Here is an 11,977-nt window from a genome sequence, read left to right as displayed (position 1 = left end):
AAAGAACAAAAATAACAAAAATGCACAAACAATTTTTCCTTACTGTGCTGCATTGTCCTTTCTATATTTGGCACTGGGTATATTAGTACTGTTATGTGACTGAAATAAATGGCTTTCTCTAAAAATTAGTTCAGTTTCAGTAGTCATTTCCTTTTTAGTCCTCTGCAGTACCTTTACTTCTTATTTATTTGATTTCTACATTCACTGTTCAGGAACATTATCTCTGTTTCCTTCAATGGAAAAGCTGGCATGGCATTCCATGGAGGTCTGTTAAGCTGTACAAGCACTCCTTATCAGAGGTATTCTTCGGCTGGCTATGTGAAACACTTTGAGATTTGGATGGAATTTATTAACTGTGAGAAATCCAGCCTTCTGAAGTGTGAGGATTATGTCTGACAGATGGTGCAAGCTGGCAGTCCAACGTGCTCCTATGCTCTGGGAATTCTGAAACAACTGCAGGTCACAGAAATCAATTTTCAAATACAAGTGGATGTATCCCATACTTAAGACCAGGTCTTTCTGGTCATATGTCATTTTTTTCCTGCCTCAGGTCTCCTGAAATAGAAATATACAGTCAAAAAGTAAAAGTGAGGACTGGATGAAGGATACTCTGAATACAGATGTGTGTAGTTGCAGTAAAGATGTGATACCCAAAAAAAAGCTAGACCTGCCTTATAAAAACATCATCCTGAAGGAAGATGAAAGGATTCCTCCTGTTATATATGAGAAGACTTAACTTTAAAACCCCTCATGATGTGAGGAAAATATCTGAGGCTTTTGATCTGAGATATGATCAGGCCCAAATGACTGTAGCATCTCCCTTCCCAAGCTCCTGTTCACTCATTCTACTACTTTTCATGATCATATGGAAAATTCCTCCATCAGAACTCACCGGCCTATAATGTGAAGGTTTTTGAACTTAGACAACTCTGTATATTGAATACCCAGTATATTAAATTTTGCTGAATTTTTCAATGTAATAGGCTTAACTTTTTCTCCTGCTGGGGTTGAATCACTTACATGAACTACTGAACACTACACCTGCAGTTTTTGTGTTGCATCTTATCTCTCCAAAATGCAAAGCTCTTTTGCAGCTGATCAATAACCAGGAATTTTTCTCTTGGTGATTTCTAACAATGTTAAGCATCAATACTGGTAATTTCTCAGATGTCACAAATGTGACACCTTTTCTCCTTACCAGGTCTTTTTCTTCCATATAAGTTCCTGTTATAGCAGATATAACAGATATAGCAGATATAGCAGAATTTCAGTTGCAGCATGGATGAAAAAATGCTTGGAAAGAATCTCCCAATATTATTTATTTTGTATCATTATTAGAGTGTACTCTGATGAATTTTTGAAAAGAGGGCTCAGGTAAGAGATAGATTGTTATGAGAAATGTCAGAAGCCTAGCTGGTCGTTGGGGTTTTTTTATCTTTCCTTTAATGGTTTGGTCAAAGAATGTTAGACCTGTTATAACACAGGTAATGCACAAAGTATTGCTGAGTCTCTCTTGACTGATCACTGTTGTGCCTCTTGTTTCTCCTGCTGTGGGCTTTTTCTCCTGCAGGTTCCTTTTGTAGTTACTCAGTTCCTGCTGCACTTTTGACTGGGAGGCTTCCGTTACAGGGTTTTTAGATGACAAGGCTTTGTGACTTAAAAGGGAAGGGGAAATAAACCAGGGGAGGTTAATATATACATTAAAATACATTATTCTGTTTTCTTAATAATCAGACTTGATATAATTGTCTTATAGAGCCATTTCAGTGCTGTTCTGCCTTTCTCTGGCCTTCTGCAGAACAGCTGGCTTGGCAGTTCCCCCAGACTCAGTGCACTGCCAGCTGCCTGAGCCGTTCCTTCTGAAGTTACTTTCTGACTGAGCTTAGAGGCTCTTTCTGTCCAGCTGCAGGAGTCACTGCAGGGATCGCAGCTGGGCCCGGGCTGGTTGACGGGATTTGTACCCCATTGGGTAGTGCTGATAAGACCCTTGTACTTGCTGTTAGAAAGAGTGCAATATACCATCAAACCCTGCACTGCAGTCACACTTGAATGCTTGCTTGGCTGTATCAGCATGAACTAAGCCAATAAGGCAACTCATGCGACAGAAGCGTTGATGTATTCTGAGAGCCGCAAAAGGTCAAAGAACAAAAGAGATTAAATCCCCATTAAAATCACAGCTTTCCACTTCATTTTGCTTTGTGTGCTTGTATGTCCAAACTTGAACTTGAAATGCTAGTTTGCAAGTAGCTCTAATGTGCAAACACAGCTTTTGTCAATTTGTTAGTGTTTGTGTTGCGAAGCAAGAGATCCAAAAGCCAAAGAACAACAGATTAAAGCTTATGCAGTGTCAACACCATACTGGGAAAGAATTCTTACCCTCTATCACAGTCTTATCGGAGTGATAATCTGCATGGCCATGAAGAGCTGACTCCTATTTTTTGTTACATTGTTGGCTTAGTGCTAAGATTTCTTTGACTTTCTGCTGTTAGCTTTACCACCCAGTGTAGATATCCCCAGGCTTTCACAATTGCTTTCTTTCCTGCTAAGAAAACAAAACTTGCATGTGTTTCAGTACTTCTTGGCAGCCTGCCTCCCACATATAGTTTAGGGTAAAATTTTCAACCTATTTGCTTTCCTTGATTTGAAGAATAGGTAATGGTATAATTAGAAATAATATAATAAAGAAAAATAAGTAATTTTTTCTCTTGGTTTGAGGATAAGTCCTGACAATGACTATGTAAATACCCATCATAAGAAGGGACTGCAGATCATCAGAGAAAAGCGTACTTCAGAAGCGTAGATCTGAAAATGTGGTTTGATACTCATTCAGCTTTGCAAAAACAACTTGTGGAGCTGAATATTATGGCTATTCTATTTTTTAAAAACTGTATAGAAAAAATAAGAGAGATGGAAAATTAAGATGGAAAGTTAAGAGAATTTCCTTGAACAAATTTTTTTATAAACTGCCACCTTCCCTGTCACTATACCTTGACTAAAGCCTGGAAAAGTCCTGCACTTCGGATGACTTTTTCAGTGGGATCCAGATAAAGGGAGCCCATAATTTCTCACGTAGCTGTCTGTAATCTGCTTTCCTCCAGCCCCCGTCCCTGGGGGCCACACTTACAGGAGCCACAATAGGATTGTGTTGTAACAGTGTATGGTCAGCTCTGCTAGATTCATTCCTTCTCATGTATATGTTTCAAGTCCATAATTAAGCCTTGCATTAGTGAAAGCAAAGGCTGCATTCTTTAAGGCTCAATCTGAACCTCCAGTTCTAGAGAAACTTCTGCAACTGTTTCCTGTTTCTCTCTTGGCAAACAGATGTCACCAAGATCATTTCAAGCGTTCCGGAGTGAAATGAATATGGATTATGCAACTTTCATATTTTTCAGTGGAGCAAAACCACTAGGACCCTCCAGAAAAAAAGACCCCTTTAGCCAAATTTGCAGCTGTTTATTCCCAATGAAAATAGGTGATTTCCTCCAGCCTACATGTAGACATCCAGCTTTAACCATATTCTGGCTAAATTAGGAGATTACCCAGTCAGAGTTCTGTGTTTTGTGGTATGTCTCTCACATCATGAGTCACAGACAATAAAGGGGCTAGCAAGATCATTTGGAAAGAGGATAGCTAATGGAAGATGAGATAATTGTGGGCTGTATCTAGGTTCTCTCTCAATTTACCCAGCTCCTCCCTAAACATTAGCAATATTCAAATACACCCCTGGGCATGATTTCACAAAAATGGAAACTTCAAATTATTCACATTAGTTCTTTATGTGTTCCTAATGGGGCTCTGATTCTCATTTATGCTGGCAGTTATTTAATAGAGAATTCTTTACAGTAAATTTAGTGTAAGGTGCTTCAGCATGTTAAATGATCCCCAAATATATTCTATACTTGCTAAAGTAAGTATCAGCTTCTCAGAAGCACAGTAGATAACATTGAATTGCTAGATTAGGCGTGGTGTGACACATCTTTCCATTAACTCCAGATGCAAAATCCTGTATCTGGAGTTAATGGAAAGATGTGTCACAGAGATATCCTGTGAATGCTCTCCAAAGCTCTCACAAGAACACATGAAAAATTAATATATTCTTATCCACACAAGTTCTGAAGTTTTATGAAGTTTTCACCTATGAGTGATTTCTTATAAAAAGCAAGTAGTGATAAAACCATGGGAAAAGGCTTCCAACTGAAAAAGAGTGGATTTAGATTAGATACTAGGAAGAAATTCTTCACTGTGAGTATGATAAGACACTGGAAAATGCTGCCCAGAGGAATTGTGGATGCCTCACCCATGGAAGCATTCAACGCCAGGTTGGATGGAGCTTTGATCAACTTGATCTGGAGCAGTGTCCTTGCCAATGGCAGGAGGGCTGGAGCTAGATGATCTTTAAGGTCCTTTCCAACCCAAGGCATTCCACGGGTCTGTGAATCCAAGTGTTATTCTACACGTTTTGTAAATACAGTTCAGAGTGGTTTTTCATTTAAACCAGTTTAACAGCCTCTGATGCAGAAGGGTATAATAAATTAGAAATTACAAATGTGGTTCATGAGGAAGGACATTAGTGCTTTCTGAAACATCTTTCACCTTTGAAGTAACACAAATATGTAGTATTGTGATTTTTTGTCCATTTAAAGCTCTGTTAGGTTTCATGATCAGTTCAAAAGCTGCTAACCTGCATGCTACATTTTACATAATGCTGCAGTTTCAAACTGCAAAGTAGTATGGATCAAGTATGGATCAAGCAGAATATCCACATCAGAAAAAGAAATCTTAAATTAATTTCAGATCAGCATACATTTCCAGCTAAAACAGGATGTCTAAACCTTCTGGATGCAGCTATTTTATCTGGAGGCCATTCCTCATTTAAATCTGGTGGAAGACCTAATGGTCCCAGGGAATATGGGAATATGGTAACCATTGGCTCAGGCTTCTGATAATGATGGTAGACAGTCAGTTGAGAGTCAGGCTAATCTGTTCTTCCCAGCATGGGGTGTTAGATCTATGATTTCCAAAACAGAAGATCATCAAGCACTTTGCTCCAAGGAGACAATCAAAATCAAAACCCAAAGAAGTAAAATAAAGCAGCAAACTAAGTCTAAATATAATGGAAAAGATGAATAAATGAAACAGGCTTAAAACCAAGGAAGTTTTCTTGGAGAAAGTTCAGTGTGGGTTTTGTGTGGGTGAATTTTCTTACAATACACAGATGCTGGAAAACTTTGAACATTTGACATTTTTCAGCGTAGCTGTCTGAAAAACTATCTTCCTGCTTGTTACAAAATCTCTGCTGACAAAGTGTGTGAGTATCACAGTGAATTCTGAGAACTTCTTTTAATCACAAAGTGGGAGTCATTTCTGCCTGACACCACAGAGGAAAAACTATCAAAGGATAGAACTGTGCATTGATTCTGATACTACCTGCTCACAATACCTTTTTCTGGGATCATTCATATAATTTGTTTGATTTCTATTTCATTAAAGATGTAGTCTTAGATACCACATCAAATTAATTAATTAGTTTCAAAATTATGCAAAGAGTTCTTAAAATGGACATTCATTACCATTTGAGGTATACTCTAGTAAAAGTATGGCACTTGAAACAGTTGGCTTTCCTTTCAGTTCTAACTTTGATGATGTGATGGGTGATTTTAAACTCTAATTAGAAAATTTCACATGAACCTGATATTACTTTTGAAAAATATTTCCTAAAATGCTGTGAGTTAGGATCTGAGGGCAGCTTTGGAAGCCAGTCAATTGAGTGATTGACAATGCATGACAATACATCTTCAAATCAGCTTTGAAACTATCACAAGATTATGTCCAGGCGATTACCTGCAGTTGCTGAAACTGCAATCCAATTAGACAGTTTTAATTCTCTTGAAAATGTATGAAAATATTTTTATGAATTCTCTGAAGCATGGGAAGGGGTTACTAATTTTTGTCAGAGAGCATTAATCTCTGATTAGGCCACTCTGACTTGGAGCCAGGTCCTGGAAGGGATGACACTTGCCAGCTGGTTGGCTCAGAGAGGGGATGTTGGTTTGTGCAGCAAAGCTCCCAAGGGACCAGAAGGCTCTTAATGAAGCCCTGTGTGCTTCCACTGGCTCTTGTTAACACACATTTCCTTTCCATCTCCTACTTTTCTGTGGGTTTCTTCTGTATCTCTACAGGCAGCTGCTTTCTTGTAGTGATAATTTTTTGTTGTAGCTCTGAGAGCAGACAAAAGTGTTTTTCAGTAGTTAACAATATCAGCGCTAGAGCCTAGCTCAGAGCTGCAAGCATTTTGTCTGTCAAGTAGTTTATCTGCACCGACACAGATCTACCTCCTCTTAAATGGGCCTGTTTCCAGGAGCTTGGATATAGTTCAGAAGTTCAAATGTATGAAACTTCTCACACATCCAAGCCATTTCAGTTACATATAAAAAGAGTATTTAGGAAATACGATGGATTGAAAAAAGCAGAGCACTCTAAAAATTACATGCATTCAGATGGTTTTTATTTGAGTCTTGGAAGCACTTTTTAACTTGGAAGGATTCAAATTCAGGTTCAGTTTGCATGCAGAGTTCGTCTGAGATCTAGCTTCAGGCTTTACACAGTTATAGTTCCGTGTCATTTTCTTTGTGCCCGAAAGTAGGATGGAAGTAGTTAAACAACAAATTGCATATAAAAAACATTGGCAGAAAGACCTAATTATATCGTGTGGGAATGGGTGTCCAGTTCAGGTACAGGTTGTCAGGTCTCTTGCACTTCAGATACCCTGCATGTCTCTCTGCAAACAGCTAGAGCACAGGTTCATAAGTGTACTTAAGTCTCTAATTGAATATTGTTTGGATAGCAATTGATTCACCTGGGAAATTGATGACTCTTTCCTGGTGTACTGCCTGGTGGTAGTAACTACATTAGAAACTGAAACAGAGCTATCATTGAATTACAATTGATTAGGGTTCTGCACCTGAAAATTTGCCTATTTTTTTCAAGTGTAACAAAAAATGCCTCAAAAACTGTCACCCATTTTTTTAAATTGCTTTGCTCAAAAAATGAATATGCCTAGCACAATAAAGAGAGGCATACACTGGATACATAAACTTCTTTCTACATTCTAGATTGCATGTTTCCTTAGCCTCAATTCCTTAACCCAGGCTTAATCACACTTTCAACAAATAAAGAGAGATCTGGTGGGGGGGTTGAAATACATGCAATTTTGAGAATAAAATTAGTGATACCCTTAAAAAACACGTTTTATAGACATTTGAAATGAAGTTGTTTAAAAGAATGAGGTAAGATCTGAAATAGAGCAATACTTTGAAGAAAGGCTTTAAGAAAGGAAAAAGGAATCCCAGACAACAAAACCCCATAGAAAATAAAAAATCCAAAAGGACATCTAGATAATTATGGTATTAGAATGATAGTTTTGTTTCTTTTCGTATAATTCAGTCGTGCAGAACTCACTGTTTGAGCTTTCCAATCTTTATAAACATTTTAAAGCTGACCTGACTGAAAACAAAAACAGGATGAATGCATTAATTAAAAATTGAATAAATCTTTAAATGTCTTTTGACTACTCAACATATTGTGGTTGTTTGAAGGATATTCCTTGTTGTAGAATAATACCTTCCTGCAATAGGAGGATGTCTATTTCAGGCAGAGCTTTGCTTGTGTTCTTGCATTTGCAAAAGCAATATGATGCTAGGAACCTGACTGACCCTGCATCCCAGAAAGCCATACAAATAGATGTCTTTAATAGCTCTCCAGTGTGAAATTGGAGTATATTAGGAAATACTGTGTCTGGTTTGGATACTGTTGTGCAGTTGTTGCACACAGAAAGCTTCTAGGGCACTCTCCAGGAATCAGAATGGGTGATGGTCACAAAATGGATGGCAATCAACAGCACGTTTGAGGCACTTTTTGCTTTCCCAAACAATTTTCAACAAAGTTTTTGTGATGAACTTTGAGAGCATAAATTAAATAGGTTTCATAGCAAAATTAACTTTTTTATGTTTCCTCCAGATCAGGTCAGGGAAAGCTCAATTGCTTCTATTTTCAGGATAACACAGGCAATTTTTGCAGACAGGGACAAAACTTCACCAGAATCTATTAAAGAAAATAAGGCTGCTTTGTGCAAACCCAGCTGCCTGGGACTGTGCCAGTACATATCCTATAGGAATTAATCTTGTTTTTTGGGGGGGATGGTGTCTAATTTACCGTAAGACACAATTTTCCATTTCTGAGGCATGCTTAGTACACAAGGCTGTCTTAATGGAGCATGGCAAGTCAAGTCAGCCACTGGAAAATGAATACCATAAAGCATCTCCTTGAAAACTTTTGCTTACTTTGGTAGAAATGATCAGAGAAATTTCTCCTGTGCCTCTTGCTCTTCTAGGAAGTGAGTGCAAGACTTGGTAAATCCTGTGAACGTAGTGTTAATGGAGGAGACATTGTGAGGCAAGGAAGCATTCTGTGAAACAGATAATGCCAGAGCCAAAATCTTCATGCAGAAGGATGTTGACACCTTCCAGCCCCATAGGAACTGGGAAACAACTGTCTTCTTTAGCTCAAGGTGTGGGATTGTTTATCTAGGCTGGGCTGCTTGTCATATAGTTAGCTCAAAAATGGAGCCAAGCAGAGAAGAAGACAAGAGCAAGAGTATCTCAGCACAATTCAGCTGAAAGCCTTGTATTGAAAGGCAGGTCCCCAGCACTAGCCACAGAGAAAGAGTTGTGCTTCTAGGAGTGGGGAAAGCAAGGAGGAGTACACTGGAAGATGAGCTTGTCCACATGCATTTATGTCAGGGTCCTACAGGAATGGAGGCAGACTGGCAGCTGAGGCTGGCAGGGACAAATGCTGTCACCCCTCCCTAGCCAGAGGGACAGAGTGCATCCAGTCCAACCAAGCCAACACTGTGGTGACCACCAGGCGAGTCCACGTAGTCATCAGCAGGTGCAAGGTGGTGTAGTCACCACCAGGCACAGCATGTATGCAATATGCCATGTGAACATGTACAGCTCAGACAAAGTCACATTTTCTCCAGTGGAAGGTAGAATATGAACATACTAAAGTTTCTGTTGGCAGGTGACAGTGAAACGGACAGCTGCTAAGGATCAATTTGGAAGAGAGGAGGGGAATTTGCACCAAATATATATTAATTCTGTATCCTTTTCTGTTCTTTGAAAATGCAGAAATGGAGGATTTTTTTCCCCTCTTGCACGCCATTTTTCACACCAAGATAGCGTTCCTTTGGGAAAAATTCAGGACAAAGTTCCTGTAAAAGGAACTTGAAAATTCACCATTGTTTCAAACAGTTCTTCTTGTTTTTTAAACTGGCTTGAAATATCAAACTTCCAGTTTGTTTTGACTAGCCTCTGCCTGATATCATCTGATGGGATTTTTGCCAGCTGCTAAAGTCTAATGAAGATATTAATCTTTTTCCTCAATTCCTTGCAGACATGTCCCCTGTCACTGGGGACAACATCAGCAGCCAGCTTGTCACTCAGACCTGCAATTTCACTGTCAGGTTCAGCTTTGAAGTTCTGTGCAGTTTCTACAGGACACAGCCTTCTCTCTTCCACCCACAGCTAGCAGTTTCATACAAGCTCTCACGTCATGCCTGAAGCCATGCCTTGAATATGGGCTGTGCTTGCTGATCGCAATTTTGCCATACATGCAGCCATTGAGATTATCACTGTGGGGATGGGGCAACCCTGGGTGTAGGGACAGACTGGGGAACAAGGGGATGGACAGCAGTGCCAAGGAAAGGGACCTGGGGGTCCTGGTCAGTGGCAAGTTGAACATGAGTCTTTGTGCCCTGGCAGCCAGGAGGGCAAAGTGTGTCCTGGGGACATCAGGCACAGCGTGGCCAGCCGGGCAAGGGAGGGGATTGTCCCACTCTGCTCTGCTCTGGGGTGGCCTCACCTCGAGTGCTGGGGGCAGGTTGGGGCCCACAACAGAAAAAAAGACATAAAGCTATTAGTGTACAAAAGAGAGGTGTGAACATGGGGAAAAAGGGGAAGCCTTATGAGGAGGGGCTGAGGTTACTTGGTCTGCAAGAGGTTGTGGGGAGACCTCACTGCAGCCTACAGCTTCCTCATGAGCAGGCACTGATCTCTTCTTTGTCATGACCAACTGTGAGACCTGAGGGAATGGCATAAGGCTGTTTATGGAGGAGGGGTTTAGGTTAGATGCTACAACAAGGTTCCTCACCCAGAGGGTGTTTGGGCACTGGAATAGACTCCTCAGAGAAGTGGTCACAGCTCCAAGCCTGACAGAGTTCAAGAAGCGTTTGGACAATGCTCTCAGGCATCACATCCCAGTGTGAATCTTGGGGCTGTCCTTGGGACCAGGAGCTGGACTCGATGATCCCTTCTAACGCAGGATATTCTATGATTCTATGAAACTAGCAAAGATTATGACCACAGCAGCTCTTTTTCTGGTAGCTTTCAATTCCCAAACACACTAACTGCCAACATTGTCTTTCCTTTCAAGAACTTTATGGTATGTGTCTATGGCAAATCCTTCATATGTTGGTGCCAAAACCAACTGCGTGTTGCCAGAGTAGAAGTGGTGTCATTACCATTGTGCTATTGTTTTCCCAGAGGATTGCCTCTTATACAGGTCCATAGATACTCCTAATTTTGTATTGTTCAAAAATACAAATGGAAAGTGAACTTTTTGGATAATATGTAGTTTCTTTAGTATGATTAAAAAGATGTGAAGGAGTGTACAACTGCCAGCTTCTGGTTTGGTTTCTTTTTTAACTCTAAATCTACAAATGAGGTGGTATCGAGCAGAGGCCAGTCAAAACAAACAAACCAGTTTAAAAACTGAGTTAAAATAGAAAATAACCGCAAGGTAGGTGGAATCCTGCCCATAATATGCATTAAAACCTGCATGGAAAGTCAAAATATAAATGAATCAATTTTTGTAATTAATGAGTGCTAAGTGTAACTTCCTAGAATATTCCCACATTTTAGGATAAATGTTCAGCGAAATCTCTAAGATATGGTTATCAGCCTTTTGCTCTGTACACAGTGTTGAGAAAACTGCTGGAAGATTTATTCTTTGTATTTTTAAAGTAGCCCCCAGACATGAGATTTCTTAGACAAAAAGAAAAAAATGTTTTGAGTTTGCAAGGTTAATTGCTTAAGTGGAAGTTAATATGTGGCAGTGCAGTGATGTGTTGGGACTAAAGATCATTATATCCCAAGTGGAATTTTAGAAATAATCAAATAGCAGCATTGTTTCAAGAAAAGGGAAAAGGTGACTGAGATTTATAAAGTTAACTTGTTCTTGTGATGCCTTGGTATTTTGCTGCATGTGTAGGAGGATTTGCAAATTCAGTCAACAGCAGCCCATATGGCAGAGCCTTGCCCAGAGCTGAATGAACCATTGAGAACATTCCTTTGAATAATAGCTTTTTAATACAACGTGAAATTCAGTAAACATATTATTTGCTGAGTGCATTTAACAGACTGTCTGGCTGTAGAGGGAGTAAAATCTGAAATGTAGCTACAGTGCAACCAGTAATTTTAAGGAAATGTGCCAGAAAGGTTATCCTACACATATTAATCAACAAGCTTTCAGTCTGATGTCAGATGGAGGCTGAGTGCTTTGGCAAACACAAATGGAGTATTATTTTCTGGGAGAAAACCCCCCATAATCTTAACATGCTGCTTTACATAGGTACTGCGTCATATATTTAATGCTCACTAGCTCAAGTTCTTTACAGCATCTTCATGTCCTTGTGCATGTCAGTGTTTGAATTTTCCCATATGCATCAATCTTTTGATGTTTTTTAATCTCTGTAGTGTAATGGCAATGAATTTCAGAGTTACAGTTCATGGCAATTTTTAAGTGTGAAGCCTTTTAAAAAACAATGTTTTATGTCTCCTGTGAGCTCCAAGTAGAAATCTGTACCTCACAGGCATCACTCATTGTATTTTCCTTTGCAACATGTTTTTCTCCTCTTTGAGTA

This window comes from Parus major, chromosome 4 (genome assembly GCF_001522545.3).
Source record: "Parus major isolate Abel chromosome 4, Parus_major1.1, whole genome shotgun sequence".
NCBI classification, from domain to species: Eukaryota; Metazoa; Chordata; class Aves; order Passeriformes; family Paridae; genus Parus; species Parus major.
The sequence above is the reverse complement of the archived record's forward strand: the minus strand, read 5'-3'. Positions refer to the sequence as shown.